The following is a 12,455-nucleotide window of genomic DNA, read 5'->3' as shown; positions in this document are numbered from 1 at the left end:
TGTCATTGCCATGCAACCACAGTGCTCATTTTTGTTGTTACTGTTTTGAGTCTTTCTGTTTGGGTAGATATACAATGAACATTTTAAGATATCAGAACCCTTAATTTTGTCATTATTATCACTTAGAACAATTGGGAGCCATATTAGTCCAGGTTCTCCAGATTAACAAAACCAGTTAAGGATATATATAAGTATTTATATAGAGAGATTTGGTAGCACTGTGACTCCATATGATAAGCACTGGACTGCTAACCACAAGACCCATGGTTTGAACCTGCCAGCCATTCTACTGGAAATAGATAAGGCTTTCTGTTCCTATGAAGTTTTAAAACCTCAGAAACCCAGGCTAGCTATGAGTCAGAATCAACACGACAACACTTAATAAAACAATGTGCATAGACTTACTTCAAGAACATGGCTCACACAATTATGTGGACTGGCAAGTCTAAATCCATGAGCTGGGTGACAGGCTAAAGACTTCTGCTTGTTCACTGTGTTGTGGGGGCTGGCAAATCCAAAATGTGCAAGTTAGGAGTCAGGTTTAACACTTCTGAAAGTGTATGTATGTTCCAAGAAGCAGAGGTTAGGCAATAGAAAGAGTACAGGGTTAAGAGCAAGAAAAAGCCTTGCTGGAAGATCTGTTTATATACTGGAAGCAGGTCATATCACCAAGGAATGACCCTTTCAACTGACTGGCTAATCACATCACATTACATCATGGGGGTGATTGCACTGCATTGTTGTTGAGTGTCTTGGAGTCAGATCTGACTCATAGCTACTTTGTATCAGGTTTCTGAGGAGAAGCTTGCGGGTTTGGACAGCTGACCTTGTGGTTGGCAGTCAAGTTCTTATGCTACAGTGCCACACCAGGACTTCCTCTTTTTTTCCATGACATTGCTAAGCATGGTGTTCTTCTCCAAAGAGTGGTCCCTCCTGATAACATGCCCAAAGTAGTATATGTGGCTGAAAGTGAAGAGGACTTAAAACATTTACTGATGAAGATCAAAGACCACAGTCTTAGGTATGGATTGCATCTCTATGTAAAGAAAACATAAATCTTCACCACTGGACCAATAAACAACATTCTTATCAACGGAGAAAAGAATGAAGTTGTCAAGGACTTCATTCTTGGATCAACTACCAACACTCATGGAGGCAGCATTCAAGAAATCAAACGACACATTGCATTAGGCAAATCTGCTGCACAAGACCTTTTTAAAGTGTTGAAGAGCAAAGATGTCAGTTTGAGGACTAAGGTGTGCCTGACCCAAGCCATAGTATTTTCAATAACCTGATATGCATGCAAAAGCTGGACAGTGAATAAGGAAGACCATAGAAGAATTGATGCTTTTGAGTTATGATGTTGGAGGAGAATATTGAAAGTGCCATAGGCTGCCAAAAGAACAAACAGATCTGTGTTGAAAAAGTGCATCCAGAGTGCTCCTTCAAGGCCAAGATGGCCAAACGTCATTTCTCATACTTTGGACATATTGTCAGGAGGGACAAGTCACTGGAGAAGGATATCATGTTTCATAAGGTGGAGGGTCAGAGAAAAAAAAGGAAGACCCCAGCAACATGGATTGGCAAAGTGGCAGAAGGTATGGGCTCAAACATGGCAACAATGTCAGTTCCGACTCACAGCGACTCTGTATAGGGTTTCCAAGGATTTTTGGGTAGGTAAAAAGAACGCTAGTTCAAAAATAAGGAGATCTGGTAGCGTAGTGGTCACAAGTTGGGCTACTAACCTCAAGGTCAGCAGTACTCTTTCTCTGGTGTGGCACTGTGGATTAGTGCATTGGACTGCAAAGTAGGTTTGAACCTCAAGGTCGGCAGTTCAAGCTCACCAGTCCCTCCTCAGAAACCCTATACAGGGTCACTATGTGTCTGAACTGACTCAATGGCACATAACAACAACAAACAACTTGGGGGGGGTAGGCAACAGAGAGAGACAGATGTTTTTGTTAGTCAAATCCTGTTCTGTCTTGCTGCACTGCTGGTGCAAATGACAAGCATCTACAATGCATAGTAAATATGCTTTCCATGAGATTCTTTTCTCATTAAACTTAAAGGGTATGTAGGATGATAATTGCCCTTTAATCTGCACTCTGTTTTGGAAGAAAGAAATGAGCATATATTTATTTTGCAAATACAGTGGTGACTAAAATTGAACTGATTTCACAACAAGTTTTTTACCCTCATTTTAATGCAAACATCTATAACAAATTATAGCAAAAAATGTGTATACAGAAAATATATCACATAGTGATAGTTTCCATATTTTGCTTTAAAGGAAATATCTCTATTATCTTATATATTTGGCCTCTGATAGTAGTATGTTGTTGTTAAGTGGATATCAGAAGGGACTCTGAAACTTGTTCTTGAACATAGAATAGCTAAAGTGAACGGAAAAAAAATGATGGAGTACAAAAACTGAACAGAAGATCAAAGGGAAGCCCAAGAAGGCAAAGTAATAGTTAAATATGCAAAGACCTGCATTTAGAAAATCAAAAGGGAAGATACCTGCTCAGCATTTCCCATGCTGAAAGAACTGAAGAAAAAAAGTTCCAGCTGCAAATTGCAATGCCAGGGGATTTCAAAATGTTCATGGAAAAATGGAATGAAAAGATAATGGAATTTTTCCATGAACATTTTGATGTGCCCTTGTCTTGAAGGATTTTAAGCATTGGGCTGCTAACAGAAATTTCATCAGTTCAAACTCACCTGCTACTGTGCTGGAGAAAGATGAGACAGTAAGATTCTGTAAGGACTTAGAGCCTTGGAATCCCTATGGAGCAGTTGGACTCCATGATAGGGGGTTGATTTGAGATTATGGGTAAAATGCTAAATAACACATGCAGCATTAGAAGAAGTTGGAAGGGAGATACAGAGTCACTGTATCAAATATATTTAGTTGATCTTCAACCATTTTGGAGGTAGCATATGTTCAAGAACCAATGACATTGAAGGAAGAACTACAAGCTACATTGAAGGCATTGGTGAAACGTTGTTGTTATGTGCTGTGGAGTTGCTTCCGACTCATAGTGACACTGTACAGGGTTTCCGAGGCTGTAAATCTTTACGGGAAAAGAAAGGCTCATCTTGCTCCCACAGAACAGCTGGTAGTTTTGAACTGCTGACCATGAGATTAGCAGCCTGATTCGTAACCACTACGCTCCAGGAATTGAAGGAATACTAATTGAAATGTTGCAACAAACTGATGTAATTTCTGAAGCACTCACTCATTGATGCCAAGAAATTTGTAAGACAGATAACTGGTCAATCAACTGCCACCTCTTTGGGAATGGATTGCCTTTACTATGCCAATGAAACAGGATCAGTGTAGGCTGTCTTAACGCAATCTATTTTGAGCTATAACATATTAAACAAACAAGAGAAAAGTAGAGATGGAAGACGAGAAATGAAGAGCACCTTACTACAGAGTGGAAGCTCAAAGAGACAGGACCTTTCTCCAGAGCAAACAGAGAAAGAAAGCATATCCCTAGAGTCTGCATCCTGAATTGTGACTTCTAGTATTCTAAAATGTGAGAAAAAAATTTATGTTAGTTAAAACCACCCATTTGTGGTATGTCTGTAATATCAGCACTAGATAACTAAGGCTATAACCATTTCTGTATTTTCTTTGGTGAAAGATCTACTTTGCCCATTGATTTTTTTTTTTTTTTTTTTAACTAAGCTGTTTACCATTTTGTTGTAGAGGACTTCTTTATACATTCTGGATATTAAACCTTTATCAGATATATGGTCATGAAAAATTTTCTCCTAAAATGTACTCACTCATATTTGTCTATATTTCTCTTTACTTTTGCCAATTTGTGTTATATGCTTTGAAGAGAGTTTTAATTGGTGCTTATAAATTGTCACACATATTTATCTTTGATCCATTTACTTTTGTGAAATATCTCTGTGCCTAAATGTTTCTAAATTTAAATTCTGTCCTGTCTAATGTAGATAGTTACACCAACTTAACAATGTTTGCAAAATATACCTCTCTCAACTTGAAAAAAAAAAACTCCCAAACACTTTTTATTTTTGTATTTAATGTGTTTCTTCTGTAAGCAGTATATATTTGGATTTTATTTTTATCAAGTGTGACAAGCTTTGTATTTTAATTGAAATATCTGTCATTTTATAATAAATTGCTGATATATTTGGGGTTAGATTGACATTCTTCTTGTTTTCTGTCTTTGACATCTGACTCCTGGTGTGGCATTATAAGATCAGCACTGAACTGCAAAACACAAGGTCAACAGTTCAAATCCACCAGCTGCTCCTTGGAAACCCTATACAGGGTTGCTATGAGTCAGAATCGAGTTAATGGCACTTAACAACAATATTGTGTGTTCATTTTTCTCCCTTATTATGTACTGCCTTGTTGTTGTTAAGTGCTGTTGAGTTGGTTCTAACTCATATAAACCCTGTATAGGATTTCTGAGGAGCAGCTGGTGAGTTTTAAACACTGACCTTGTGGTTCAAATGACTTTGGGATCCATATATAATTGTTATAATTCTATTCTTTCTTTTGGGGTTGTCCAATGATTTTATGATACTTTCTTGACATATGAAATTCAGTCTTAGTTATCTAGCGCTGATATAGCAGAAATATTAGTAGATGGCTTTAAAAGAAATAAATGTATTCTCTCACATTTTGGAAGGCTGGGAGTCCAAATTCAGAGTACTGGCTCTAGGGAAAGGTCCTAGAGCATTCCTTGGAGATCTCCATGTGTCTTGACATCAATGATTCCCTGGATCTAAGGGATTCAGAGTGCCGAGACCCCATTTCCAAACGACACACTCCACTCCTGGCTCTTCTTTCTTGGTGATAGTGGGTCCTTCTTTCTCTGCACATTCCTCTTTTCTTTTATCTCTTGCAAGCTAAAAGGTGCTGCATGTCACAACATTGGGAATACCCCCTACATTAGGTCATGCTCATGGTGGGATTAAGGGTGATGTATCTCTGCGCCAGACTGTAAAGCCATTTGAACTGCAAGGTTGGTGGTTCAAGCTCACCAGATGCTCCTCAAAAGCCTTATGCAGGGTCACTATGGGTCGGAACTGACTCAACAGCACTTCACAACAACAATCCCAACCATAAACCTCTTTTGGTTTATCCCATCAGATCTCATTTTGAGGGATCATCACATTAACTGACAAACCACTGAAAGTGACACATTTTGTGGGGGGGTGGGGGTGGGGGAGGACACAGTTAAATTAAATCCATGACAGAGTCTAATATAAATTATTACTTTTAGAACTTCCTTGTTGTTGTTGTTGTCAGGTGCCATCGAGTTGGAACTGACTCATAGCGACTCTTCTTTCTTAGAACTTCTTTCTTAGAACTGTCTTAGTAGTGTTAATAACTGTTAACACTTTAATAACTGTTAATAACTTTAATTCAACTCATCTTTCTTCAGTACTCTGTGCTATCATTGTCATTTATTTTGATTCTACATTAATTTTAAACATGTTATGTTTAAACATGGCTGCCAACATGCAAGAGAGTATTTTGCTGTTTAATGGAGTCAATATTAATTTTTGCTTACTCAAATATTTATCCTTTATTGCTCTTTATTTCTTTCTGCCTTTCAATGCTTCCATCTGAATTTATTTTCCTTTAACCAAAGGAATAACTTTATTATTTCCTTTGATGCAGGTGAGCATATGATTTTATATTGCCTTCCTTTTTGATGAATATTCTTTTCTGGGACAAATGATTTTTGGTTGGCAGTTGTTTATTTTCAGGATTATGAAGATTTCAAATCATTATATTCTAGCTTTCAAATTTTCTGTTGAAAAAATTTCTGTCAATTTTATTTTTCTGCCTTTGAGATTAGTCTGGTTTTTTTCTTCAGCTGTGTTAAAAAAGATTTTCTCTTTGTTTTTGTGTATATTTTGGAGTCCTTGGTTGGTGCAATGGTTAAGTGCTCAACTTCTAACAAAAGGTTAGCAGTTTGAATCCACCACTAGGCATTGTGTAAGGAAAACCAGTAGACCTATTTCCAAAAACAGAGCCACTGTACCTCTGTGAAATACAGTTCTACTCTGACACACATGGGATTGCCATTACTCAGATTCAACTTGGTGACAACTGGTTTGAGGGTTTGTATCACTTTTTGAATGTGTGGTTAGATGCCCTTCATCAGTTTAAGTAAATTCATCAACTATTTTCCTCCTCCAAGATTGCTTCTGCCCCATTGTCTCCTCTTCTTTTTGGACACAAATTGCATGTTGTTAGAACTTTTTATGTTGTCCTAAATGTTTTCTTGTTTATATTATTTTTCTGAGATTTCCCTCTTTTTTCTCTTTCTTTCAGTGATTTTATATCTACCAATCTTTTAGTTCACGAATCCATTCTTTAAATCTGTCTTGGTGTGACTCTGTAGAATAAGTACTGTACTAATAACCACAAAGTTGGTGGGTCAAACCTGCCAGCTGCTCCTTGGAAACCCTAAATGTGGTTGCTATGAGTCAGAACAGACTCAAAAATACTTAACAACAACAATCTGATATTAAGAATTCCTGGCTATGCAATGATTAACTGCTTCTGTACTTATGGAAAGGTCAGTGGTTCAAATCCACCAGAAACTCTGTGGGAGAAAAGACTGACAATCTTCTTACATAAAGATTGTTGTTGTTGTTGTTAAGTGCCACCGAGTCAGTTCCGACCCATAGCGACCCTGTACAGGGTTTCCAAGGCTGTAAATCTTTATGGGAGCAGACAGCCTCATCTTTCTCCCGTGGAGCGCGGCTGGTAGTTTCGAACTGCTGACCTTAATTTTCATAGCCCAATTCATAACTCCTCACATAAAGATTACAACCTAGGAAAGTATGGGAACATTTTACTTTGTCATATAGGTTCACTATGTATCACAATCAACTTAAGAGCACTCAACAACAATTTGCTGTTAAATGCATATGCTAAGGTGGGCGGGGCCAGTGCCAGTCAGCAGCACTGGCCAGGCTTGAAGTGCTGCACAGGCTGAAGCGAGAGAGGAGGCAGCCTCGCATCCACCAAGGGGCCAGCGGGTACTGTATAGTGTTCAAGTTCAGAAATGCCTTACGTGGATCATCGGAATCGCATTTGTGATTTTCTTGACATTGAAGAAAATGAAAACAGTGGGAAATTTCTTCAGAGGTACTTCATACTGGATACCAGAGAAGACAGTTTTGTATGGTACATGGATAATCCAAAGAACTTACCTTCTGGATCATCACATGCTAGAGTTATTAAACTCAACTACACTTCAAAGGTTAGCGATGCAACTAAGCTAAGGCCAAAGACGGAATTCTATTTTATTATGAATGTATGATGAGGACATACTTCCTACAAGCCGATGCTCAACAGGACCTAGTAGAAAGGGTAAATGTGTTGAACAAAGCTATAAAAATTACAGTACCAAAGCAGTTCAACTCATAGCCTTTATGTCTGATATTCTAAGTTGCTAGGGTGACTATGCGAGTGCCAAGAAACAAATGTCTTCCAGAACTGACATCGTGGGTGGTGTGTGGGTGGTGTCCCCATCCTTTTGCTGACTCAGAAAGAAGAAGTTAATGAATATGGTAAAAGTATCAACAGAAATCATCTGAAACATCTTTCTCACTTCACTCCTAAGTCACCTCCAGACAGGGCAGTTATCAAAGCTGGAGATTGTGTTAAACAAGGAGCAGTGATGAGAAACTGGAAGAGAAGGTACTTTCAATTGGATGAAAACACATCAAATCAGAACTGGAAAAGGAACTTCAATGTGTAAAACCATTTAAGGAGGTTCATAAAATCTAGGGATATAAACAAAATGACATAGTGATGAGGGACAACGTCTTTGAAATTGTCACAATGTCTCGAACTTTCTACATACAGGCTAACAGCCCTGAGGAAATGCATAGTTGGATTAAAGCTGTCCAGAGCCATTGTCACATAGCAGGGATCCGGTAGGCTGGCGTTGTCTATGTGGCAGGCCAGAAGGCTGTCGAGCCCTTGTATTCAGAGGTACACATTCAGTGCAAATGAATGCAGCACACATGTTTTGGGGCTCACGCAAATGTGCCTTCTTACTAGAGGGTCCAAACTTACTGCTCACAACCTAGCCTGTCAAATTGAGTTAACCCAACTGCCTTTTTCAGTTGTCATACTGACCTTTTGACACTAACTCAGTTGTTTTGCCAACAGTCATCAGGTTGGATCTGTGTATTAAACAAAAGGAAAAAAAAATGGTGCAACTTCTCAAAATGAAAAAGTCATCACGCTATCTTCTCAAAATTTGTATACTGAATTGCCAGTTGCAATTTTGTTATTTTATGTATTTTGAAGTATTTTTTATATATACAACACTTGCAATTCACCTTTGTTCTAGCAATATGTGCAAAATTATGTATGCCTCTGCATTGTAAAGCTGTAAGTTTGTATCTTTGGCATGGCATTTAAAATCTCAGGTGAAATTTAGCCTTTGATGGGAATTGTCAATGCTTGGGTCACTTATATTCAAAGCACCTTCTATCATAAATGAACACAGTGTGCCAGAACTGCTAATTTAGGATAGCTATATTAAGGTATTTAGTATAGCTATAGTAAGGAGCTCTGGTAGCGTAGTGGTTACGAACCGGGCTGCAAACCTTAAGGTCAGCAGTTCAAAACTACCAGCCGCTCTGTGGGAGAAAGATGAGGCTTTCTGCTCCCGTAAAGATGTACAGCCTTGGAAACCCTGTACAGGGTGCTATACTTAACAACAACGTATTAAGGATACTTTCAGATTTGATCTAGTTGGAAGCATATTAAAATTGATATTCTCAATTCATAATTCTTTACCATCATTTTTCAAGACTATTAACTATGTACTCTTTGTTACCTTTAAAATCTGGAACCATATAAGTACATGATATATTCAAAACTAAATGAGTGAAATCAAAAGAAAAAAAAAAAAAGATGATGCTATTATTGATTATAATGAAGTTCAGAGAAGAAGGAACTTTGACATTTGTCCAGTTTATCAAAGCAAATACCATTTTTACATTTTGCATTTTATTTTTTCTAAAATATGTCAGATAAACCCTAGTATTGATTTATAATCTATCCTTTATATAAAATAACAAAGCTAGTTGGCTTTCTCTTTAATTCAATTCAGTTGCCATTGGAGCACTATTCTAATTTAGGAGAGTTGAGTCTTCAAAGTGTCATTCGCTGCCAGATTCAGCTTTGGTGACAGAACTGTTTTCTTAGTGGAAGTGGTTGTTGGCTGTCATCGCTTTAAACCTACCCCTAAAACTGCACTGCTTTGGGAAAGAGCTTTGCATATCGATGCTGCCACAGCTCGTGCTTTGACTTTGTGTGTGCATGTGTGTTTTGTTATGTCTGTTTCTCAGAGAATAAAGCCTCACGCTGAATTACTAACCTTGTCATTCATGGTTGACTGTGTCTGACCACCACCCTTCTTCGTAGAAGCATTCCACCTACCCTGAAGAGTCCACACACGCTCTCTGGTCCACCTGTGCCTCCTCAGCTCCTCACATTCCACGGCCACTCGCAGCAGCTCTCTGGTCTCAAGCTTTGCTGTGGAGAAGCAAGGAATTTACGAGTCTCTTGCCAAGGTCAAGCCAGGGAATTTCAAGATGCAGACTTTCTCCAAGAGAACCAGCTTCCAAAGTGACTGAGCAAGCTCTGCTGAAACCTCCAAGTAAAAATGGCCCTCAGAAAAAAGATGGCGGCCCCGCGGACCTGGATGAGCGCGTCCGCCTCATTGGTCCCTTCGTTTCCTCTCCAGAGGCTTCTCACCAAAGATGCTAAAGGGTGAAATGTTTTTAATGCACATGTTATACTGCCTTTTTGATGCTCTCTTTCTAAGTTGATAAATCAAGAATTTAGGGAGTGGCCAAACGCAGTGTGATTTCTTCTATAAAAAAAAAAACAAAAAAAACAAAAAAAAACACAGTGACTCATTCCCATCTGTCTGAAGATCTGTGAGTTCCCATGTGGGTGATAAAAATGTGTGTGTGAGATTTTTTTTTTTTTTTTTTTTTTTTGCTACTGAATTGGTCAATTTAAATGGTTAACAACATAAAGCATTAAAAATGCTTATTAAATATTTGGTACTTTTAAAAATGATACTATGACCGCCTTCTAAATGTGTGATATTTCCACATTGTTAAGTTGATGAATAGTATTGAGTGGGAATATTGACAGAATAGGATATCCAAATTTAGAATATCCTTGGTGCTGTACAATGTATTATACTTCAGTGCAGACTATTTTGAAAATTGTAACCATTTTCTATGCCGGGGGACCTCAAGGTGAGTGGTCAGCTTTGCATAGAGAATGTGATTGAACCATGGTAGGGGGACTGGTAGGAGTCCTGGGGTGGCGCTGTGGGATAAAGCACTGGACATCAAGTTCAGCAGTTCAAACTCACTAACCCCCCTTGGAAACCCTATACTGGGTCACTATGAGTCAAACCAACTTGTCGGCACTAAATAAAGCAACAAAAAAGGGGAACTCATGTGTGTATGGCTTATATTGGTGTAAAAAGGCGGGGGGGGGGGAAGGAAGCTAGATTTTCAATAAGCATAGCTGAGACTTTTATTTGAAAACATCAGGACTTGTAAAAGTCAGAACCTTATTCAATAAAAATTGTGATTTGGTATGAAATTTGGGGTAGTTGTGGTTTTTCGTACCATGTTTTGTAACCAGCTCTGGTTTCTATACTTGAATCACAGAAAGACCTCAATTTTATATGTAAAGACATAGTTGATAACTACCCTTAGAAAAAAATACATATGCCAAATCCTTAATTTGAATTATTATATTTATCAGTTCCAAGCTTATCAAATACAAGTTCCCATTCTATGTTGAAATTCTCATGCTGACCATATTGATTACAGTTTTTTTTGTTGTTGTTGTTTTTAAGTTTGTGTCTGGTAACTTCAGCATCTGGGTTTCCTGTATGTCCATTTCTGTCATCTAGTTTTCTGTTAGTATTGGTCATCTGATGTTATATTCTAATGTGTGTGCTATTTTAAAAATTATATGCCATACATTGTTATGAAATGTAAAGACACTTTGAGGTTATGAATTATAGTCTTCCCACAGAATATTTTCTTTTTTTTTTTCTTACTAGCAGTTATAATAGGGATGCCACTTCTATAAATTTAGTGATTGATCATAGTAGTGGTGGTGACTATGTATTGTGAAGTCGGTTCCAACTCATAGTGACCCTGTACAGGGTTTCCAAGGCTGTCTATCTTTACGGGAGCAGAAAACCTCATCTTTCTCCCACGCAACAGCTGGTACTTTAGAACTGCTGACCTTGTGGTTCGCAGCCCCATTCGTAACAACTACGCTACCAGAGCTCCTTAGTAGTAGGTGGGTTTAATCCTTTGTGTTGTCTTATATGTATCTAGTTTTACTTTTTACTTAAAGTGCCTCAAGTGTGTGACATGACATTTGAAGTGTTTAAGAGATTCTTTGCTCCTTTTTGGGTCCTGAATTCCACTTGTCTCCTTCACCTGCTGTGAGCCTCTCAGAAGTCACTTATTAATTAATTAGTAAATTGAGGGGAATATTGAAGTGCAATGCTTTGCTCACACTTCTACTTCCCTTTGGTTATGGATCTTAGCTATTCAGATTCTAGCTGCCTTAGTACCTTTATAATAACTTCAAAATATTTTATACATCTTGTCTAGTTAGTTTATGTGATATGGTTGGTCTAATTCAAGCTGATATGTTGCTTCTGGAAATGAAATTCTTCTAGATATATTTTTATTTCTACTTGCTACATAAATTTTCATAACTGAGAATTGTAAACATATTTGCAGGAATACTTGGTTAGAGGAATTATTTATTTGATATTATAATGCATCACCTTGGACAGATGGCATTTCTCAAATATTCAATCAAAAATTAATCTATGTGCTGTAGTGAAGTAATTTGTGCACATGCAATTGTTGTTAGGTGCCACCAAGTCAATTCTGACTCATACTGATTCCTATGTACAAAAGAATGAAGCACTGCCCACTCCTGAACCATCCTCACAATTGTTGTTATATTTAGCCCATTGCTGCTACCATTACATCAGTCCATCTTATTGGTGGTCTTCCTCTTTTTCACTTACACTCCACTTTACCAAGTATAATGCCCTTCTCCAGGGAATGGTCCCTCCTGACAACATGTCGTTTCTAAGAGCATTCAGGCTGTACTTCTTCCAACACCATTGTTTTTTTTCTAGCCGTCCATGGCATTTTCAATATTTTTAATCAATTGTTGTTGTTGTTGTCAGGTGCCATCAAGTCAGAACCAACTCATAGCGACCCCATGCACAGCAGAACGAAACAATGTCCGATCCTGGGCCAACCTTACTACCGCTGCCACACTTGAGTCCATCACTGATGCCACCTGGCCAATCCATCTCGTTAGGGGTCTTCCTCTTTTTCTCTGACCCTCCACCTTACCC

The 12,455-nt window shown here is 38.2% G+C and overlaps 1 pseudogene; it reads left to right on the top strand.

Moving 5' to 3' along the window:
* The first annotated feature begins 7,070 nt into the window (after window positions 1-7,070).
* LOC102827010 lies at window positions 7,071-9,659 on the top strand (annotated as a pseudogene).
* The last annotated feature ends 2,796 nt before the right edge of the window (window positions 9,660-12,455 follow it).

Source organism: Chrysochloris asiatica, unplaced genomic scaffold, assembly GCF_000296735.1.
Source record: "Chrysochloris asiatica unplaced genomic scaffold, ChrAsi1.0 scaffold00051, whole genome shotgun sequence".
NCBI classification, from domain to species: domain Eukaryota; kingdom Metazoa; phylum Chordata; class Mammalia; order Afrosoricida; family Chrysochloridae; genus Chrysochloris; species Chrysochloris asiatica.
The sequence above is the reverse complement of the archived record's forward strand: the minus strand, read 5'-3'. Positions and strand labels throughout refer to the sequence as shown.